Below are 23,661 nucleotides of genomic sequence, written 5' to 3'. Positions count from 1 at the left end.
TACAACTAGCATAAACCTAAATGACACTACATGAAATAAGTCAACCTTTTGTTCACAATAAAAGAACGTTTTGTTTTTCCAAAAAATTAAAAATTGTATTTTTAGGAAAAATGTGATACTGAACCACCATGTGTGATATATCGTTGTAAAGAGAAAAAAAGACGTAATCTCAAAATGTGAAAATTCAAGATGGCGCCCATAAGAAAAACTAAAGTTGCCACGTGTTTCTCCGTCATCTGGAGAGTTATTAAAAACAGGATGCCATATTTGAAATCTCCATTAAAAAGTGCCCGAATAATGTGTTAATTAGAAATGTCTACTACGATTAGTTTATCATAAAAAAAAATAAAAACGTAAATCAGAAATTTTTGTTTTTTTGAGATATCTTCAAAACTATTGAAGATATTTGAAGTGTCTTTTCAGATTCTTATTCAGCACGAAAATTGGCAACTTTGCCCCCATTTAACCAACTTTGTATCTCTTAAGATAAGTGAGATCCCCATAGTGGCACTCGATAAATGGACACCGTGTATAAGCAAATTGAAGTTTCAACATCGACGCCGAATTGATTAGTAATGGTTTCGGGCTCGTTTGTTATAAGTCTACATTTTAAATTTAAGTAAAAATCTTAATACATAAAACAAAGTCGTGTATGTTACACCACTTAGGTATAACTTGAGAACGGCTGGACCGATTTTCATAATGTTTGATTTCTTGTATTCGTCTCTGTGGACGTCTGAATTATAGGTGTAGTTTACAATACTTAATTTAACATGACAAAGACAACTTCATATAAAAATACATGACAGACTTAGTATTTTCGCACATTTAAAGGCGTCACGATGTACACATATATACAGGGTGTTTAAAAAAAAGGTCGAATGTTTTGTTTACGTATAGTACTCATATAACGAATTACATCCTGCTACCAGTACTCGCAATACTTACAACTATTTAAAATGTGCACAGTGTGATTTTGCAACACATCACCATCATGCCTTGAAACGGCATCTCCTAACTAAAATGTGCACACTGAAATGGCATTATTTGATGTGTGTGATGTAATGTAAATTTTATGCGACGGACTTGGGGTCTCTCGCGCACAGTCGATGAGCTTTTAAAATTAAATAAATATTAGCGGAATAAATAGTAATTTAATTTAACAGAAAAACAAATAATTACTAAATCATAGCCACTTCGGCGGAACGAAACAAACTGGCGGACGGACGGACATACTCGAGCGCCACCAAGCGAACGACCTCGCGAAAGAAAATTAACATTTAGAGCGTAGGTTTCTCTGAAGAATTTAAAATGGAATCCTAAAGAACTTGCCTAAGTTTCCACGGGAACGGGGTACGGGAAAAAACGGGATTTTCCACCCGCGGTGCAACGTTCACCGGGACTATAAGTAATAAAATAATTATCTGTTATAAATCAATCTATTTAAGGACTGTTGCAAGTTCATTATTTATTAATTGTAAACAAATAAATCGCGTAATTAAATTTACGTTACACTACCTTTTTGTATTACTAATCTAATCAAAGTTTTCATGGCCAACTTCGATTTTGAATTATAGATTAACATTGAACATTTACAGAAGGATCTACAAACCTTTCAGTGCGCTTAGGAACCTCCGAATGAGTCTAGGAGTCACGGCTCCTGCAAAAAGGTCTTCGAAAACCCTGGAATCTCTCACGTGATCTAGAAAACGTTGGAAGGGTCTAGAAATGGTATGGAAATAAACTGGAAATTTTTGCAATCTCCATAAATAATCATCGCCTTATCTGAGCACTATTATAATTATGCCTAATAGTTCCACTTAACATACCGGATTTGTCCCAAAAGTAATGAGCCTTTTTTCAAAAAATAAATTTATTGAGAAAACATGTAATGCAAAATACAGGTTAACATACTCTTCAAAATTCTTTCCTACGTCTATACACATTTGCCAACGTGTTTTCCATGCATGGTAGGCCCCCTGGAACTCGCTTTTCGTAATGCTGTTAAAGCAGCTCGAAGTGGTTTTTTGAATGTTGTTTAGGGTCTCCAGATGCTTTTCTTTGAGCGCCCTTTTCAACCTTGGGTCTGCCGGAGCTACATCGGGACTATAGGAGGACTGTGGCACCGTTGAGGCACCGATTTCTTACAGTTTATGACACGGTTGCAATTTTTTTTGCAATTACAACACAATTTCATTAGAAATATTTTACTTTGATTATGAAGTATGTAATGAAGAGTGCAAAAATAATGTTGATAATTGTTGCTACCTTGGTTGATTTCCAAAAATTTTTATTAATTTTATAAAAAAATTTTACCCCCTTTTTTCGTAAACGATTTACAAAATATTATTTATTTGTATAATTTGATTGCAAATCAGATTCTTAATTAGAATTACATAAGACATATGTTGCAATTAAAAAAAAACAAAAGGGACATTTTTTCCATGCTGGAATATAAACAATCACGTCTTATTTCAATCCTGAAATTTTCAAAACAATATCTCAAATCGATTTGACAACAGCGCATTGGTTCCATCTTTATTAGTCACCCTGTATATTTTTTGCTATTAATTTGAGTTGAGTTGAATGGCGATTGTAAGCTGTTTTTTGCAAAACCATAAGGAGTGAGAACATTCCGAGCACAATAAAGCGAAACGACTCGATCGATATTTAATAGACCCTCCGTAAAACGGGTTAATTTCTAATCTTATCAATAAAAGTTCAATTTCCTCTTACAAACTGCGTCACAATTAAAGCCTTACGAGGGCCGTCTTCATCGGTTTCAATTTGGCAAATCAGCCCAGATAAAAACGCGTTACTAATGGAATTTTCCGCTAGAAAAACAGTTCATAACGTCGTCGTGACGCAATTGAAGTCGACAGAAATGCAAATGGACAGTTTTCAATGTTTATGGAAGATATTAAATCATCCACTTAGGAATTTTCTTGAAAATTCTCGTTTCTATGACAGTTACAATATAACAAAGGCGCTTATGTATATTTTATATGAAAACACGACTGAACGTTCAACAATGGACAGGAGCAAAAGGTATTTGTTCTCGCTGAATGTGGAAAACGATATTCGCATACCTACTTGCACGTTATATATTTCGAGATGGATATGTATAATACATATCTCGTCGTGTATAGTGCTACTCTTACAACTTTAGAAAAACATTCCCAATTTCCTGGAGAATTTTTAATATTACATATAAAGGAGTCGCTTAAGAATGTCGAATGTTTTCAAAACGTGCAGAAAATAAAGTTTTCCCTCTATTACGTTTTCTAAAAGATATTAAATTTTAAATGCATTCCCGTATTATTATACTGTCCAAACTTTTCTTCGCGTTTTATTTCGGAAACGTTCTGTCGTCGGCTTCAAGAATTGTAAATGTAGTTCATTTGAATTGATAATTTTGATATATCTTCTTGTTACCTACCAATTGCTTGTTCAAAAATCATTCATTTAGAGAAACTGTTACGTTCACTTTGAGTAAACTAGCAAAAACGAAGCAAAAGTAAACCGGATAGGCGCTGGAGCTATAATGGTTGAGTGATTATCAAACAAATGTAGTAATTACAATTCGATTGTATCGAAAACCAGTATGTAATCAAACGATATACCAAAGAGACGTCAAAAATAAAAATTACCGTTGAAACTCTGGTCGTAACAGCCTTTTGAGCTCAGAAGGGCGCCTTTTTGCTTTATCTGTAACAGATAAGAATACAAACAAGAGGCACGCAATGCCTTTAATGTTCGACACTCTGGTACTCGTGTACTAAAACCGTAATAAGAATCAATACTTCGAATGACTTTACACTAGCAAAAGCAAAATTTTGATCGACAACGAATTGTCCGTACAAATCCGGGAAACAAAAGCATAAACGTGACAACTTCAAGACGACTACTTTACGATGCACAACTAACTAAACTTGTATACAACAACAATGATCTTTAATTCAAATTGTAAATAAGCTCCCACGAACAAATTCTTCGTTGTTTCCTGGGATTCCCAGTGATATGCCCCCCTCTCCCACAACGTTTCGAATCGCCAATATGTATCGTGATCATTTTCCAAGGAGAGCGATTGAATCTCCTGTTCCTGAGAGTTATTCCATACACCCCCCTCCCTATCAGAATCATTTACCAGAGAAGGCCATCATCGAAGCTCTTTTTTTGGGGGATGTTCAAATACTTTCCTAGATCCTCTTTTCCCCAGTGATAAGTCCTCTACCTCAATATTTGTAATGATGCTTTCCGGGGGAATTCCATCAAAACTTTCTTTCTTGGGTATATTGTCACCCGTCATATGTCCCCTACCATTTAGAACCCTCAATATTTGTCATGATCATTTTCCAAGGAGATCCATGGACATTAAAGAAAGTTTTGATGGTACTTCCTCGAAACAAGTATCTCTACATGTTTTGGCGGGAGAACGTATTGCAATGAGGGGGGGGGGGGGGCTGAGAGTATAAAATATCACCCATGGAAATGAAATTCGATGGATCTCTCAGGGAAATAATATAATAGTATGGAAGGTTCTAAATACTACCCCCATTTAACTATATTACACCCTGCATAAAACCAAACAGAAGTCGCTCAAGATCATTTTATTAAACTTTTCACACATAAGAGTTCGACTAATTTTCAACGAAATGTTCCGGTTTAACCGGATCTCGATGCAATTTTTGTTTTTCAAATGCAATGCCTATCTTTGATAAGTGTAATCATTTTGCTGCACGACAAAATGTTTTAAAAAATGGAAAAATTCATGATTCAATATTTACTTATGAAATCTAGCATGTCGTGTGCTATCATATCTTGATATCACACTGAAAAGACCTACATCAACTTGTTCAATGCTTCTTTTGAAGATTTACTTTTGCGCGATACGATCACTTCTTGTAACACAACAGACAACCGCGCATCTCGACAGCACACGGTATGCTACATTTCATAAGTTTGCTTGAATCACGAATTTCTCCATTTTTTGGTATATCAACCATATGCATATTTTATGTTGTCGTATTGATTGATCTTTTGCATTTGAAAAATAAAAGCTGCAGTTTTCTATTATGCGCAAAAGACACCGACTTTCGCCCTTGATAAATTCGCACAAATTTACTTAGCGAACGAAAACTGGATGGTTATTCCTTGGTAGTTCACGACCAGAATTAATATTTTTGTAGTTGATACGCGAAATAACCAACATTTTAAATTGGAAACTAACTGGTCGCACTGATGACCAAACCCTAATTGATTAATTTTAAGTTTCCTAAGCATCACGCATTGGTCTCGCTGCGTGCTTAACCACGAATGCTCCCATTTTTCCCAAAACTAATCCCCTCTGTACCTTAGTATATAACGAACGTCTATAAAATAGCTTCTTATTAACGCAAACGCCCACCTTTAATCGTCGTTACTTTCAAATACTTATTTAAAGAGTGCACAGCGCCCCCCCCCTCTTAAAAATACCCAACATATCTTCAATATATTCTGAAACGACATCTCTTAAGACACAGATGTTCAAAGGATTTAAAATGTGCACAGTGTGATTTCGCAATACATAACCCCCATGCCCCAAAATTGTATCTCTTAACTCACAAAACCTCAAAGGCTTTAAAATGTGCACATCTGTCACGGCATTGTATGGAAATGTATCCATATACAGGGCGTTTCAAAAAAAAGGTGGATATTTTATCCCCGTATAATACTTAAAAAGAGGCCAAAAAGTCTTAATAAACACACGGACGCCCTTATACATCTAGATCTATACACTGTGTCCAAGATAAGAGTGTCTATCATGAGGTTTTCCGAAACCATAGAATATACGACGATCGTTAAAAGATGTACAAATAAAGAGAGATATTTTGCTGTAAAAAAACCAGATAATTCCGATTAATTTGGCGATTTCGTTTGTATTTTTTGAAAGATATAAAAACCACTCTTTTTTGCCACTTTTTGAACTCTACACGACATCTTTGAGAGATTTTCAATACAACGTTTCGTTTCGAAGAAATCATCATCAAGTTTATGGTCCGTAAAAAAGTAGAACAAAAGTTGCAAGCTGTTGGTTTCAACAGGATGGTGCACCCGCGCACAACGCGAGAAACGGAAAATGTGACCGATGGGCATTCTTATAAGCGTTGTGCGTGGGTGCACCGTCCTGTTGAAACCAATAGTTTTCACCTTTTGCTTTTTTTGTGTGCCGTAAATCGTTGTATTCTTTCTCGCATATCGGAGGTAATCGAAATTTGCTGGTTTTCTTTACAGCACGATGAACAGACATCCTTATCTTGGACACAGTGTATATTTCCCAAGTGGTTAATGCTAGAAAAAAACTTTTAATACGTTTTTTGTAGGATATTTAATGAACTTTCATTTTGTAGTATGTGGTTATGAAAAGGTTGATAATTGTCGAGATTCAAGGTCCAAAGAATATTTTGGCCAAATTTCGAAACTAGATTTTTCGTTTATTTGGCGATTTTGGTAGTAGATTGGCTGGGCTATCACGATTTTTATCAGAAAATAAACTAAAAAGATCTGAATCTGCTGAAAACGAGCATTTCCAAATTGAACTGAAGCAAAAACACACAATTCTTGACAGAACACTAAAACACACAGTTCGTTATCTTACTAACATAATGTAACATAAATTTAATTACATGCTTTATTTATTTACAATTAATTAACAATAAATTCTTGAAATGAATTAACTTATTATTTATCACTCACATGTATATGTGTATATATTCACACAATTTATAACAGTGCGAACTATTTATTACTTCGGTGTCGAAATTGGAACTGCTCTGAAACGCAATTCGATTTGCACATCTGCCTTCATTCTTTATCGCCGATGACTAATTTGTCATGGCGCCTCGATGGCTATCGAGATCTCTAGAATGTTCGCTACAATAACCTTAAAACACAAAAGCAATTTTAGAATGTATTTCACTTGGTTTGTAGGTATTGCTATTGTCGCTTTCAATGTTCATTATGTAGCAGTATTCCGTGTGTTTAGTGGAATAGAGGTCCGGACACACGTACTAATAGATTTTTATCTAAATTTTATAGAGTTGCGTAGGAAAGGCTCGTTCACATTCGCGAGCTACTGGCAAACGAGCCTTACGTTTCCATTTTTATTAATTAAAAGGCCAGCGTAAAACATTTGAAAAACGAAAACAAAACAATTAAGACAAAACTATCCCACTGTCCAAGCCCCTCCTTCCAATATCAAGATCTCTCATCTGTAAACGATTCGGACCGGATTATTTTAATTGCTTACGCATTTTTCGGGAAGTGCGTCCCAAATGTTTTAACCGTATTATGTAGTCATTAGGTCGAGATATTTATAAATAAACATTTGAGAGGAAAAGTAAAAATAAAGTTGTTAAACTGCCGAAAATGAGGGTAATTTAAAGACGACATCTCGATGGTTGTAGACCTGCACAATATGGAAGCATAAAGTTTAGACAAACCCCTGCGGTTGTAGGTTACGACATCCCATATCCATTCCGATGGGAATGTTCTTTCATTAGAGCAGATGTGGGCGCAGAGGGCGAAGACTGAAACGATTCTCAGACAACCACTTGAGTACCGGCGGCGTCTTCGGAATAACGACCGGCCCCTTGTTTCAACTCCACGTTTCAGATTTAATGTACATAAATTGCCCCCTGCACATGTTAACAATTAACGATCGCTCCCCCCCCCCCCCCCCAGATTATAATGTTGACACAGTGCTTCATGAATAATGTTTCCAATCATCGATCCCGGTGACGTGCTCGCGAGATAAAGAAGATAAAAAGGATTAGTTTATCTTAGTAGCTCTGAAAAATCCATAAACCGCAGGCAAAATTTACGATAGTTATAATCTTGCGAGACATTTCGCTACATTAACCCCCCGCCGGCAGAAAATCTAATCATCATCAAGGAAGTGTGAATTTGTAGCGTGCCGTGACATTACGAAATGTCAAATTTGCTATTTTTTTATTATACCCTCTGAGTTACGACGAACTGCCGTGATAATTTCAATTTCGCACGCGACCCAAAATTCTGAATGTGCGTGGGGCTCATACAAAAGTTATGTAACATCCAACACAAAGTGGTAATGTAACCCCTACATAACATTGTGCTATCGGATACGGAATATCATCTTTCGCAAATAAATCTCGCGGGAAGATTTTTAATTTTCAATTTAACATGCAAAAATAAATCGCCACCGACTCTTTTTTAAATTTCTCATTTAGATTTTAAAATAAACTCCGAGGCGTACAAAATTCATACAACTTCAGTTCGTTATTGTGGACGAGGAAAATTTAATTAATTTCTTAATTGGTTTTAGGTGCAAAGAAAATATCAATTATTTTTTGCAATATTTCTTGATAATGCTATCATAGACACGCGGATGCACGACGCACGATTACGTTTCGCAAATACGACGCACGACACATTTGACTTTTTAATTTACCCGCGCCAAAAATCGTGATGAAATACGCGACGACAGTTAATTTAAATTTTAATAGCGTTTTTAAAATCGGGATCAGATTTTGATAGGTACCCTTTCATTATCCACTTTATTTATCCGAAATTCTTTTTTAATTTAAAATTTTCTGATCGGTTCCCCATCATTTACGCAGTCCACGCTAAAAAAAACAAATGAGGGTTTCCTCTGACGTGGGCCCGCGTTATTAGAAAGTTTTGAAATGGAGATGTTATACTTGTAATAAATCGGAAGTAGGATGAGTGGGTGGAACAATCTAACAAAAGATATATCGATCAGGTTTGTCAGCAGAAATTGAACTTATAACGACCCCCTTATCCTTTAAATAATTTTCTCCCGAGTGGATTCGGGAGTCAAAATTATTAATCTCCAATTAACTATGACACAATCGGACAACGATCTTGGAAAGGTTACAACCTACACATTTAAATTAGAACATGCAGATGTATTTAATTTTCAACATAGTCAGTCGTAAAGTTTCCGTATCATCAAATTGTAAAACGACTTACGGTGTGAGAATTACTCAACGTTTCAATTGAATCGTTTCAACAGGCTTAATATAAAATGGGATGATGTTTGTGGAAATCTAAACAAAAAACTGCTTCCTCCATTCGTGATAGTAATGTTAAAATGTACTAAATGGATTCCTATAGTCTGATGTTTACTTAAAAAATCACCATTGCGAGATCCGTTCACTCCCCCCCCTAGCCCAAAAATGAACAGTTTTTTAAGCGTATTTCCCAACTCATGTTGGGAGGCGCTATTATTGCCACTTTCTCCGTCCGTCCGAGGCCTTAACTACTATTCACGATTCAAGATTGTTTGGAAAAGCAACCTAAACATCCTAAAATGAGTAGGATAATATGGCTATCTTTGTTATTATTATTATTATTATCGGTTATATTGGCAAAGTTGTGTAGTTTTTTATGCGGATGGATATTCCGATGCGATATTTTGAAAAAAAGAAATCGTTTCGTAGATAATTGGAAACAAGTTAAAGTAATTATCATTAGTTCGCTAACCCCAGGATCGTTCCGTTGGTTAGCGATGTATAAAATTCTATGGGATAAATTCAATGGACGTAGAACAAATGGCGGTTTTCGAGATATTGACACCAACTTCCTTATTTTAAATATTGGATTTTCACTCAGTTTGATACGGTCTTTTTTTCTCTTTCCAACCATGTATAACAAGTGATCATTCAAATAATAACCATGGGTAGAATTACAATTTTCATTTTTTCGTCATAGTTGCCCATGGAAACAAAACTACCATAGAGGCCTAACTGTCATTTTACAATGCAACATTTGTTTAATAGAAATACATTGCGCAACGTAATTGCTGCAGTAGCTTAACCGTGCCGAATGGGCTTAGATAATAATGGAATGCATTTTGAACATTTTCTGAAATTTTATTATTATATTTTTTGTATGTTAATTAATTCTTTAATAAAACTACTGGCCGGCCAGACAATTGTAACATTGCAAACGTCAATTGTTTGCTGGTTTCATGGCCAACTATGAAGAAAAAATTTAAATTGTAATTTTACCCACGTTTGTTATTTGAATGGTAACTTGTTATGGTTAGAAAGAGAAAAAAACTATCAAACTAAGTAAAAATCCACTTAAAATAAGGAAGTTGATGTCAATTGTCGTCTACGTCCAATGAATTTATCCTATCGAATTGCTTGAAACTTTTTTCAATAGCTCTCTTTGTTACTAAAATATTTGAACTTTTTAAAAATGGCGATTTTCACTTTTTCCCAATTATCTACGAACCGATTTCTTGCTTTTAAAAATTCGCATCGGAATATCCATCAGCATAAAAAACTACACAGTTTTGCCAATTTAACCGAATCTAAGTATAATAATATCAAAGATAGCCATGTTATGCTACACCCTGTATACACATTTTAGAAATTTGAACTTGAACTGAAATACGTTAAAAAAGAGATTAGTTATTTCATTTTGTTTGAATACAGTTCATTTACGAACGAAGATGTTTCGTTCTTTTTGCATTCGGTAGCTAATAGATCCGGGAACCAAGAAAAATCTTTACAATTAATTTGCACATACGCAGTCTGCGCAATGTCAACTTTCTTATTTATACAGATATTTTTTTGAAATTTTAACCACAAATACTTCTGGTAAAGACAAGCATATCGCATATTGTAAAACTCAGACGTGCGCAATCTCAACGTTCTTATTTGTAGGTATTTTTTTCAAATGTTCACCTAAGATTCTTGTAGAAAACGCATAAAAGCACAATTAAAGACAATCGAAGTCGTTTCAGTATGAAAAAGTGTAATTTTTTAGAGGGCTAAGCATTCACGTAGCCTTCATTTGAATATTTCCAAAACCAAATAGGCACAAATAGCGCGGATAAATTGATGCAGAGTAGATACAGGAGGGGGACTAAGTGGGTGGACCCAATTTTTTTAACAGTATCACAGTCGGGACCGGTGCAAATTCTAATAATACTGTAAACGTAAGTTTCATTGCGTGCTTTATTTATTACAATTAATTAACAATAAATTTATAAGTCTCTAAATTGATTAATTTATTACAGTAAAAATATTATTTATTACTCACATACACACAATTCGTTTACTTAAATATAAAACACCCCCTCTTTCTCGAAAGTTGTCGAGCGCTTCCGAAAGCATCCGACTTTTCTAAAACATTCTCGACATCCGTCATATTTCTCGGAAATACGTCACATTCGCCTCCGTCCGTTATCTTTCATGGCGCCTCGATGTTTATCCAAATTTCTGGAATGTTCGCTACTATACCATCACTACAAAAAAGTTTGTAGACAAATTAATAAGATTTTGATTGGAATTGATATCTTGATAAAAGATACGTAAGCGTAATAGCAATGCCTGACGCCTGACACGGGAGGCTAATCGTATACTAAAACTGTAATTAATACTCAAAAAGATTCAATTATTCGAATGACTTTACACTAGTAAAAGCAAAATTTGGTGGACTACAATCTCCAAGGTTTCATAAATATATACTTGCAGTTCCGGAGCAAATAGATACAATCTCCAGGTATAAACTTGAAGTCGGTAGTAATGTTTTAGAATGAAGTAGGTGCGGGTCCAAATAAAACTGCTACATCACGCACGTACGGCGTGAGGCGTAAGTAAAATCCAGGTACGTTCAACGTAAAAAGGTGACCCAAAAGAAATAACGATGAGGAACTTTGAGTGAAGGTTACAGCCCTACGTCTTAAGAATAACACTACGTAATCATATATGTAACATACCTCGTTAGATGCAAATTACTAGGCCGTAAAGAAACGTTTCAATGGAGTCACCAAGACATCAAAGAGAAAGAGAAAACCACCCCAAAGATAATTATGGTGAAGCCAAAACACTAAGCAACCTCTAACACTACAAGGGCTTCTAACGGCAAAAGAAAGAACTCGACTCTTCGGGGGTATGCCTCAACACCCGTTTCAGCCGGTGCCGGCCGCCCACTTCTTCACCGCCTTCGCACCTGCAACATACAGTCCATGTTCGGAGGAAGTCCGGAAACGCGCCAAAACTGAGAGAAAGCTATAAACGCATCTTCGCAGACCTGCATGTCCCGCAATAAAATCCTGCTGTTAAGAGCAAGATGACTTTGTAGGGCAAATTCAATGTTTCAGCCAAATATGTAGCAATCTGTGAATCGCATTACACATACAATTCTAAACCGAAGAGTTTTTATCAGCAGAATCTCGCCCCTGAAATAGATAGCTCACCCCTCGTTCCGGGTTTCGAGCTGATTGTCGAGATCAGTCTCGGTATTGAGTGAGATGCCAAACGTAACTTGCATTGGTGTTCTCCAGATGGCGCAGAGAGCCTTTCCTCTTCTAAAAATTGCGTGGTTGCCAGCTCTCAAAAATGTGTGCATCTTTGTAGGTTGTATAAACAGGGTGGAACCTCTTAACTTATAAAAATATAGGTTAATATTCAATAAACTCATAAGTAAGGCGAAAGGTACCTCCGTTTAGAGTCTTGGGAGTAATAATTTTTGAAATATTAGAAAATTCTGCGTTTTGTTTTTATTCCCTCACTTGTTTAAACAAACGAGAGACAGACCTCGACATAAAGCATAACTTCATCATTCCATGGTTAACGATGATTTCCTAACATGCCAATGGTGTCATCGCCTACACTACAGAAATTAATCTCGGTCAAGGGTAGTTTACTGGCGGTTACCAAAAAGAAAGTTCAGGATCATTAGCCTCGATTCGCCGGTAAACAAATTTGTTTATTTCGACCACCAAAAAAAAAAGAAACATCGCTTGGCGAGCCACACGGCCATCGATGCCAACTGAAACGTGTTGATTGTTTTGAAGCGTATTTGGACGGGCGTGTGCGTAGAAAAAAACGGGAGTCTTATTTTTAAGCTTCCTAACCAATTTATGGCTTTTAATTGTGACAATAAGTCGTACGTTGACCGGTTCGTAATAAACACCAGAAGCACTTTAGACAGCACTTCTGAAAGCTATTTCCGGAGTTTAGGGGTTTCGCTCGCCCGCCGTGTAAAAAGGACGCTAGCGGTGGGCGTTTTGGAAAAGAAATCGTCTGCCCCTTTTTTTCGGTTTAATTACAATGGAAATGGGGGATTTTTCATAATTTCGATTCGGAGCGGAGTTTGTTAACCTCAGCACCATGTAATTGAATTGACGCCATCAATGTGAAATGAGATCACCGCCGCTGTGTGTATGCCAGTATGTATATAAATAATAAATTCATTTATGACACATTGCCTGCTGTCTATGAAATTTTTTTTCGGTTTGGTCCATTTCGAATTTCTTGAGGGAAAGATGAATTTTTCGCCGAATGGCGTGTGCATAATTTAGACGGTGGCCAAAGAAAAAGCGCCGCAACGTTTCCTAAAATCTACATTTGTGCACCAGCTCACGCAAACGCCCCGAGAAACATCGATGATTATATTTTTCCTCTTTCCCATTATTCCCGCATCTTACTTTTCTTTTGTGGAGAGAACGCGCCCTCTGCCTTCGCGTTAAAGCACCTTTATTGGTGTTATTTGTATATTTCCAGTAATTGTATGTGCTAACTTTAGCATCGCCGCCGCCGCCGCCACGCCGCTTCCTTTCCGAGTTTCTCAGAAATGTTTACGTGTCAATAACGAGCCTACTTCAACGTGTGCCAATTATATTTTATTGAAAACGTAGCTGCGAACATGGAGATATTCCAATGGAAATTAATTTCGTTTCGTATTTCTGCAAGAACTTGTAACGAACAGAGTTCGTATTACTAGATCTACAATTCAATCTCATCCTGTCTATAACAAATGCCAGAGTAGTGCAAAAATGATGATTTTTTATTATACCTGAATCACAATCTCCGTTTTAAACACTCAAATGCGGGCGAAAAAAGGCCTTAATCGCATTATTGTTTGAAGTTTTGAATGAATGCACCAAAATATAGAAGATTTAAATACCTTTGACATTTCCTTCATATATGCCAGCATTATCGATTAATTTAAGACTGTATTCGTAAGTAACTTCCTATTCATCCATGGAAACAACTTTTCATATTCTTTATAATAGGCTTTACTGGAGTTGGATTTTACACCTAACAACGTTTGTTTAGATTTTACAACAAGCGATTTAATGGACGGTGTATTATCTTTTTCAATGGAAATCGTTTTATTTACAAAGACGATGATTTTTATAAGCAAACGTCAAGTGACATTTCCATGGCAATCGTGAAATTTCGAACACCCAGCCCACTTAATTAAACATGTATTCGAGTATAACGTCAATATGACTTCATTGTATTTCCTATTTTTAAATTATACTGCAGGTATAATAAAAAATACTATAAGATACACGTGTATAATTGGTCTTTAAAGCACTTGCATCGTTAAAGGCACTCCGCTTTGCGTCGTTCTTTGTATCTTAATATTGTCTAGGTGCCCAATGTTTGGAGGTCAAACGTAACTATAAATCTGTTGATTGCCAGGACCAACAGTGATAGCTTGCCGTATTCTGTCTTCTAGGCTTGCAACGGTAGCTATAAATTAGGATTTATTTTTTCGAATTTTATAGCTAGGTAAAGTTGAGTTATGTGGCTAGTGGAATTTCAAGAATAAATCTGTAACCATTTGGTGGTACTGGTAACTTCCCTTTCTACGTCTTTTAATGTCTATAGAGCATTGTTATCATAATGCTATCCGGATATCTGGTGACGAAATGTCGGGGATTTGGATCATATTCAGTTTAATTTGATTACAATTGCGAATTCGGCATGAGATCATTGTTTGGATCGTGGAAACTGCAAAGTAGCATATAGTGGTTGTATTTGGGAATGATTTAGGGCCTTAGCTTTTATTTGATTCGAACACAAAAAGTAGTCGCACACGGACAGGTCTGGGGAACGAGTAGGACAATTAATGTCACCAAACCGGGAAATCGCGGAAGCGCGAAAAACATCCCAAATTGCTTCCATTGAAATTCTTGCTGTGTGAGCTGTCTCCCCGTCCTGCTGAAACCGCCTCACCCAGTGAACTACATGTCGCCTATCAATCAATTTTTGCTCGGATGGAACATGCGCGAAATTCGGAAATTCCTGTTTGTACCAAAGATACTTGAAAAAACCAAAAGCCTCTTTTCTGACTTAACTAATAACCAATTTTTAACATTTTGATGTAGTAGGCGCTGATAAAATGTCAAAATAATTCATTGATCGTTCCTTCAAATGACATACCTAATAAACAATTATATTGTACCATACGGCATAAATCGTTGTATTTGTAATAAAAAATGCTACTCGATACAGTATGTGCTTTTTTCTGATCCATATTAAACATGGATTTTTGTAGCTATACAGTGTGGTTCATTAAATTTGTAACAAATGAGACTTTTTCATTAGCTGCGCAGTCGAAATCGAAATACCGTCAAAAGTTGGTGCATGTTCGATAACCACTTACAATGGTTTAGTCAAATAGTACACAGGGTGTTTTTTGAGAGCTATAGTTAAACGTTTCTGGGAAAGTAAAATGGCCTATAGAATCCATAATTTACTAGTTCAAAAGTTACAGCCCTTTGAATTTTCTTTCGAAATTGGTTTCTAGTCTATAACTTTTGATTGAGAAGTCCGATTGAAAAAGTACGAATTCTTTTGGATTCTACGCACCAAAATTAACAAGAAAAAGTGTGTTCCTGAGTAGCTTTTTGAAAATTTGTACTTAGAGGAGTTACTCTGAAGGCCGAATCGATGTAAAATATTTTTAAAATGGCCGCACTTCCGGAAACACTGGAAGTAGATAGTAACTTCGTTATTTTAAATGGCAACCCCTATTTTTATTGCACTTTTGGATTCTACGTGAAATATCAGTTCTTTTGATATCCACATGTCGATATCTACCATTGTAAGGGTTTTTCGGTGGGCACGCGGGTAGCTGCAGTCGTGCCCCAGGGTTTCTAAATAAAACTTATTTACACACCAGTTTCCTTTTATTTTTGGACACCGTGTATCTACACCACAGAATACAGAATTATTATTTAGTTGGTATCCCTGGTGTCGATACGGTAGTATTCTGCAGTCGGCTATGCCGTTGCCTCGGGTTGCGGTAAAAGGGCAATGGCGGCGATCTCAGGTGTCGAGATGTCGGAGCTGATCGCCTCGGCTCAGCGGTACTCTAATTTGGCGGTAGCTGTAAGTTTATCGATTAGCGGGTTTTTATCCGGGAGTTGGTAAGCTATCGATGAATCGGGGTGCGAATGATTGGTNTCTTAAACAACGTATAAGTCTGGAAATTAAGAGAGGTAATGCGATATCTGTTCTAGCAACAATTCCATACCAAAAATGTTTCAACGAAGTTTTTTATATTTTGCATTGAATTTATTTTGTTAATCTTGCATTTGCAATTCAATTCATTTTCTTAAATATTCTCTTGTAGAGCTTTGTATAACTTGTGCTTCAACGGTTTGTAGTGCATTAGGGGTACAAAATTTCAAAAATTCATACAATTTCGTTCTAGTTTTCGAATGAATGTACGGAAAGCACGCGCCGCGATTCTGCCCATTTCACCATAAATAACAATTAAATTCCAAAATAGGTGAAACCACTGCGAGTCATTTTTCGATTTTTGAAAAACTTATGTTAACCTATAACAGTGGGTGATGGATTAGTGTCACTAGATTTGTTTAAAATTCAATTGTTATAGAATCATGGCCGACTACTAAAAAGAAAATCCTAAAAAAATAGTGTCAATTCAATAAAATGGGAATAAGTCAGAAACTGTTAAAGATAGCTATAGGAACATGTATTGTCAAAATATGCCCATTTCGATTCTCTATCTCATGGAATAGTAAGAACATGGTCATTCCATTAAAAAAAACTGAGTTTTTAGTCTTTGAAGTTTCATAAATTTGGATATCCATAGGGGCGGTCGTACGCAACTTAACTTTTTTTTAAGTGCACTAAAAGAAAGCCCTATTCATTCTCTATGCACTGATAAAAATAGGTTGCCATGACTACAACCGTTTGCAAGTAATCAATTATCAAGGTACCATCTGCATCCGCCATTTTTTTTCTTAAAGTCAAAATACCTTAAAAACCTTTCCAGATATCGACATGTGGGTATCAAAAGAACTGAAATTTCACGTAGAATCCAAAAATGCAGTTAAAAAATAGGGGTTGCAATTTAAAATAACGAAGTTACTATCTACTTCCGGTGTTTCCGGAAGTGCGGCCATTTTGAAAATATTTTACATCGGTTCGGCTTTCAGAGTAACGCCTAAGTTAAAATTTTCAAAAACCTACCTATTTTACTTTCCCAGAAAAAAAACACCTTGTACAGGGCAGGCCAAAAAATATAAAATTTGATTTTCAATTACGAACGAGCGGCAAAGCAGGCAAAAGTGATAGTTTTAAAACCCACCCGAAGGCATGTTCGGCACAAACCTAGGCATAGAAGAGCCCTTGGATCGCCAAACATGAAATCTACTCTGCCTAGGTTTGTGGTTTGTTAATTGAAAAGCACCTGCAAAACAAGAAGAGGAATTGGCAACATTGCTTTGTCTAGAGATACTCTCCGTTTCGGCAGCTGCGCCGCCTAGCCTCGCAAACTTTTCTACGCTCCCGGAATCGTGGACCTTTTCATTTCGCAACTGTTTAATAGATGAACAGATTTAGATATTTTACACTTGGCGCATTTTTAGTTTCTGAGTAAATAATTGGAGTACATATTTCGAAAGAGAAAATAAACGAGAGGCGCGGATTAGCAACAGACGTTCGACAAAACTATAGGCATGATGAGCCTTAAGTGCTTACTCGTGATGACAAAGTTCATAAAATGTACGATGCGTTTATTCAATTAAGGCAAAGAAGTCGTAACATTAGTTTTAATTACTTTTTTATATTAAAGTAATGAATCGCTGCTGCTCAAGGGTCAATTTTGGGACCTTTACTATTCATATCCGTTAGTGATTTAATGGACCATTGGCCTCCGTTAATTTTTTTGTTGCCTCCAAACTCAATTGATTCCATTTCGACAATTAAACGGGATGTCGATCGCTTATTATGTCACGCAACCCTTCTTGTGTAATTTCGTTAGGTAACTCTCTGCATTGTTTTGCCTGTTTAATTTAGCGAAGAACGATGTACGTAAGTTTAATATTTGCTTCCGTAAACATAAAACGCGAATTCTCTCTTCGCTCTCCTTTGATATTGCAAAAGGAAACTCTTCGTACCGTGAAACTGGAACGTGTTTTACTTAAATTATGAAATGTTACTTCGCGATTTAATTAATTATTTACACGCTTACCCTTTTGACCCAAAGTCATTTCTGAATTTACGCCTTACATTTTCTCTGTCTTGTTTCAGGTACGCATCTCCATTAATCACTTTGTTGGACTCCTTCCAGAGTAAGTAAGTAACTATAGAGACGAGTTGTGTGTGCTTCCAAGTCCCGAAACTTTTATTCATTTCTAAGTAATGAGAACGAATGTCGAAACTGTACATCTTATTTGGCAGCTCGTAGTTCATTCATTTGAATTACAAATTCTTAATGATGGCCGACTTTTTTGTTTTAAATCACGAAGCGACGCGTATTGTTCAAACTCAACATATCAAAAGGTTAACCTAATTGGTTCTTCGAGCCGAATTATAATCACGGTTAATTCTCTGCGGAAAATCTCGTTTTTCACTTTTTAACAATGATAAACTAGGCGAACAAAATTTTCGTGTTGTATATTCCCACGCACCTCTTCCATCACGTTGCGTTAATGAGGGGGAGGGCGAAAATGCGCGTGGGCGCGGGGAAAAATAAGATTTCTGTTCAACGTAAATGTCGCGTTATATACGGCCGCAGAAGTATGTAAATAGAGACGGCGCCGTAAGCATACATTCTCCCTTAATCTCAAAGGTGAAGTTTCGAGGGCAGTTTCAATTCCTCCGAGGATTTCCGGATTTTGAGTTTTGCATCAATTTAACTCGCTGAAAGATGCGGAAATCTTTGCTTGGATAAATAATAACATTCACGTCCGTTGTGTGGCTTTTGTTGTGGAAAAAAAAATGAGTTCGGGGTTGGCCAGGATGGCCTACTTAATCAAATGCCTGTGAATCTAATTCGGCTCTCGTATTTAGAAGACGCGATTTTAAAGTTCAAGCAAGTCGTAATGCCGAATTTATTATTTATAGGAAAAAAAAAACGAGTGTAAGTGGGAGGCATAAACTCTGGAAAATGTCAGTTAGAATTGACATAACACATAATACGGTTTATTTATATGAAACCTATGACGGTAGCACTTTTTTCCCCTTTTAAGAAACACATGGTCTCCGATGCTTTTTTTGCTCGTTTCGATCGCGCCCTTTCTGAAATAGTTGTTAATGGACTTTCTTTAATCCTTGCCCCGAATTTCCTCAAGCGATTCCTTCAAAGACCTCTTAATTTAATCAAAAAGCTTTCACTTAAGCCGAGGTCTCGCCGTGTTTTTTCCTCCTTTAAACTTCAATTTCTGATATTAACAACATGGACCAATTCAAATCAATTTCCTACGTTACTAAAAGAAAATTTTCAATTGTTAATTGTCAACAATTGGTTCTCGGCAACTGCAAATTGTATATTTAATCGTGACCTAAGTTTCATGTGAAACAACAGGCCGAACTCTCCATTCCAGAATTAAAATCTTATTAATAGTTCGACCGTGGAAAGCGACTTCGTATTTTTGAAAATGGCAGCTTTTAGATATTCATTTATTCGCGAAGAAGTGTTTTATTCAAATTTTCTCGCAGAGGCCCAATATTCTCAAAAGCGCTTTAGCAAAGAGAGAAATGAGATAAGTTGACGCACTGAACTTTACATACTATCCTCGGGTTTAATTCGCGGAAAACTATACAAACTTAAATATTCTCATATACGACTTTCCCCAAACGGGTACGTTAAACATCCCAGAAAACTCCCAATTAGTTTCCCGCAAAACCAAAAGAATAAATACCAAGTCAATAATGATTGATTAAACCAATTGCTGAATCTTAAAACAATTTTCCACAATAACGAAATTGCGGGCAAAAAAATCGCACGTATTCTCGGTATAAATAATTAGTTGATTAATGCCTGAAGGGCCTCGCTCTACTCGTAATCTGCTTCTAAGACGCTAAAGAGTTACGGAAGTTGACCTTTATGGGGGTCGATCCCCGATGAAATCGTCTGCGGTGACCTATTTCACAGCAAAATGGCCGCTCGTAGGGCCGCATGGGAACATGAGCGTCGTCAAAAATTATAACGTAACGTAACGTAAAACGTGTATCGTACTTGGACCCTAAAAGAAATCAAAGGTAACACCTCTTTTTTTAATAACATAACATTTATCTATACGCGTTAGATAAGAGGGTTAATCGTAGCAAGCGGCAATTGTCGATGGAAGGTGCAGTCGAAACCTCCAGAAGGTACACTCTAAATAAACGAAATACGCATGGCGGTAGTTACGATAAAATGGGAAGAACGCGCTAGGAGTACAGGTCAATCCCGTCCAAACTAATTATTTCGGAATTCCCAAATCCAAAGATCAATATATTGGGAAGATGGCGTTTTACCTAACGCTTTTAGCAGTTTTTTTTAATCGACGTGTACCTTGATACGGCTTACGAAAAAAAAAAACAAATGAAAGTGGACACCCAAAAATCAAGACGGTGGCAATCTGCGCGGAAAAATTGCGTGGTTAAATTCCGTCAGTAGATGGAGCCATCTATCAAATCGCTTCAAGGTTTTTTCAACAAGTACCGTAAACAATAATAATGTTTAGTAATGGAGAAAATAAATCGTTACACTTCGGCTCACTGAGTTCTGGTTCTAAAACTATTTTTTTTTCAAAGTTCCAAGGGCAATTTCGAAACAAATTTGTTTACCCCATCAGACCTTTACCTAGGCTGGTTTTAAAACGATCACTTTTGCATAAAAGTCTAATAATCGGGCCTATTTTAATGACGAACGAGAAAGGCAGGCAGAAGTGATTGTTTTAAAACTACCAAACCTAGGCAGAGAAGAGCTCTGATGGGGTAGGTATATTTGCACCAAACTCGCTTGCGTCTCGCTTCGTCTTGGTTATAAAATATTAGTTTTTGACAGTTCCAAGGGCAATTTCGAAACAAATTGACCTATCGATCAGATCTCTACTCTGCCTAGGCTTGTCCGAAATAACCTTCGGCTCGCTCTGCACTTTTTAAAACTATGACTTTTGCCTCTCGTCCTTTCGTACGTCATTGAAACTTTCTTAAGCTGCTACGCAAAAGTGATCGTTTTAAAATCAGTGCCGAGCGAGCCGAAGGCGAGTTCGGCACAAACCTAGGCAGAACAGAAGTCTGATGGGGTTAGTAAATTTGTTATCAAATATCTTTTCATGTTTGGAGATCCAAGGGCAATTTCAAAACAAATTTACCTACGCCATCAGACCTCTACTCTGCCTAGGTTTGTGCCGAACTCGCCCTCGGTTCTGTTTCTTTCTTTTCTTTTACTGTTTGGTGATCCAAGGGCAATTTCCAATCGAATCTACCTCATTAGACCTCTACTCTGCCTAGGTTTTGCGTTTTGAAAACGATCATTTTTGCTTGCCGATCGCGGAGCGAGTCAAACTTATAAACGTTTTTATCAAAATTATATTTGACGTTTTTATATTAAAATTGATGCATAAATAATCATTTTTTCGTCAATCCAGCTTCATTCATTTACGAACGCGGCCGAGAGCAAATTGAAGAAAATAATTTCGATAAATTGAAGAAAATAATTTCGATATGGGTTTCGGAGGTGCTATAATTTGACCGTTAGATAGCGCTACCAGTATAAAAACTTTAAAGTTACTAGATATAGAAAGTACCGCAATCATCCGCCATTTTTGGGCAAATTTGCTGCCAACTTAACAAAAATTGTCAAAATCTGAATAGCTGTAATTTTTTATAACCTAACTTCATAGTAGTCATATTTTATGAAAATATATACAGACATCTCCAAACAGGTGGAACAATCCCTAACATTAAAGTTACTAGAATCTGGTAACTTCCGCCATTTTTGGGCAAAAATCATGCCTTCTCTCTCAAACACACGAGCCCAATGGATTGCGGTACTTTCTTTATTTAGTGACTTTAAAAAACTTATTATTTACTTTGTGATTTGTTTTACAAAATGAAGACGTACCGTCAATTGAAATTAAATAAAATTAATTATTTAACGCAGCCAAAATTACTCGTGAGATCGATAATTTTAAACTTTGCTAATAAAATACTGACCTGATGTGCTTTAATCATGCATATGCTGATTTACAACTTGTTTACTGTAACAGTACATTGTTCAATTGTGGAATAGTATTCAGAAACACCCAGTATAACAATAGTCTGTTAAATTAGATAAAGACATTGGAATGGAGACAAATTATAAATTAACAAAGAAAGTTTAAATTAAAGTTTTGCGAGATTTGATTTGACATTGGATTGATGGGCATTCAAAAAAAGGAGGAAATTGATGAAAAACGGCGATTTTTTTACTTCAATAAAGGTTCTACTTTTTAGGCAATGCTTGTGGGTAAAAAAGCGCAAGTTTCTCGAGTTCCGCATGCTACACATTCAAATTTCATTGATTCTATGAATAATAATCAAATAATTTGCAAAAATATGCGTGAATACAAATTAGTCAAAAATTTATAGGTGACAATTTTCAGATTAAATCAGAAATTTACATTATTAATAATTTGTTTAAATAATTAATCAATGTTGAAACAATTACGAAACTAACTTGAGAGTATTACATGTTTTTCATTCAAACGATTAAGCTCACTTTAATTCTTGAGTGATGGCGAGATCTAAAATTATACGCCTATAGGCTTACAAACTGGTCCTTCGAACCGAATTAAAATTTTTTCATTCGAGTTTTCGACCATCTAATTTTACGGCTATCGTATAATGGAAAGGTATCGTGTACAGTTCTGTTGGCAAAAAATAAATCTGTACACGTTATATTTGAGTATCTCTACACACAAGAGACGTATTTACTATATAAAGAAGTCAGAAGTCCTCCCGAAATTTAAAAGAAAACGTACGGAAGAGAAAACCTCTTTCCCTGGTGGAATTCTCGCAGACAAACTTAAAATTACTTTTTACAATTCAATGGTTCTCTCGCTACGGGCGAAGTTTTCTCCTAATTTTCCTTTTCGTCCGAAACCTCTAACCTCTCAGCACACAGCATAAATCTTACGTTTTTTTTAAAAGACGACAAAAAGAGTTCGGATTAAGATGAATGTGTATCGTGGCTCTGAATTCCGCAATGCAAATATATTACATCATCCCCCTCCGCAGTGAAGATACTTCCGACAGTTCTTACCTTTAGTTTGGTTCGACCTCGTTCCTAAAGTCATCTCGTTCATTTATAAAATGCAGATTTCCTCGCCATTCCCTTTTTATGACATCGACTTTTGTAATCTTGCACACTTTCTACGAGCATAATCTAAATATTGATTTAAAGGCCGCCTAAGGTGAACAAGCAAATCTATTGTCAAATGATCATGGCCTACTTTACCTGGTATTTTATACAATCGCGCGTTATTAAAATGTCGACAAGCGACAATTAATTACGTTCCGATTTTGAAACACACGATGGCGCTGCCGTCGTTCGGGGGGGCGCAAAGTCTGTTACGCAACGAGC

The 23,661-nt window shown here is 36.3% G+C and overlaps 1 protein-coding gene across 3 annotated transcripts in view; it reads left to right on the top strand.

Annotated features, from left to right (window-relative positions):
• LOC116168503 (brain tumor protein) overlaps positions 1-23,661 on the top strand; it is a 115,969-nt gene that overhangs the window by 48,170 nt on the left and 44,138 nt on the right. The window contains exon 1 of one of the 3 annotated variants that reach the window (XM_031484391.1): positions 18,374-18,397. The exons of the other annotated variants lie outside the window; for them this stretch is intronic. The gene's annotated coding sequence lies outside the window, so the exon portion shown is untranslated. Of the gene's footprint in view, positions 1-18,373; positions 18,398-23,661 lie in introns of those variants that run through there. 3 annotated transcript variants of the gene reach the window in all.

This window comes from Photinus pyralis, unplaced genomic scaffold, assembly GCF_008802855.1.
Source record: "Photinus pyralis isolate 1611_PpyrPB1 unplaced genomic scaffold, Ppyr1.3 Ppyr1.4_LG4, whole genome shotgun sequence".
Classification (NCBI taxonomy): Eukaryota; Metazoa; Arthropoda; class Insecta; order Coleoptera; family Lampyridae; genus Photinus; species Photinus pyralis.
The sequence above is the reverse complement of the archived record's forward strand: the minus strand, read 5'-3'. Positions and strand labels throughout refer to the sequence as shown.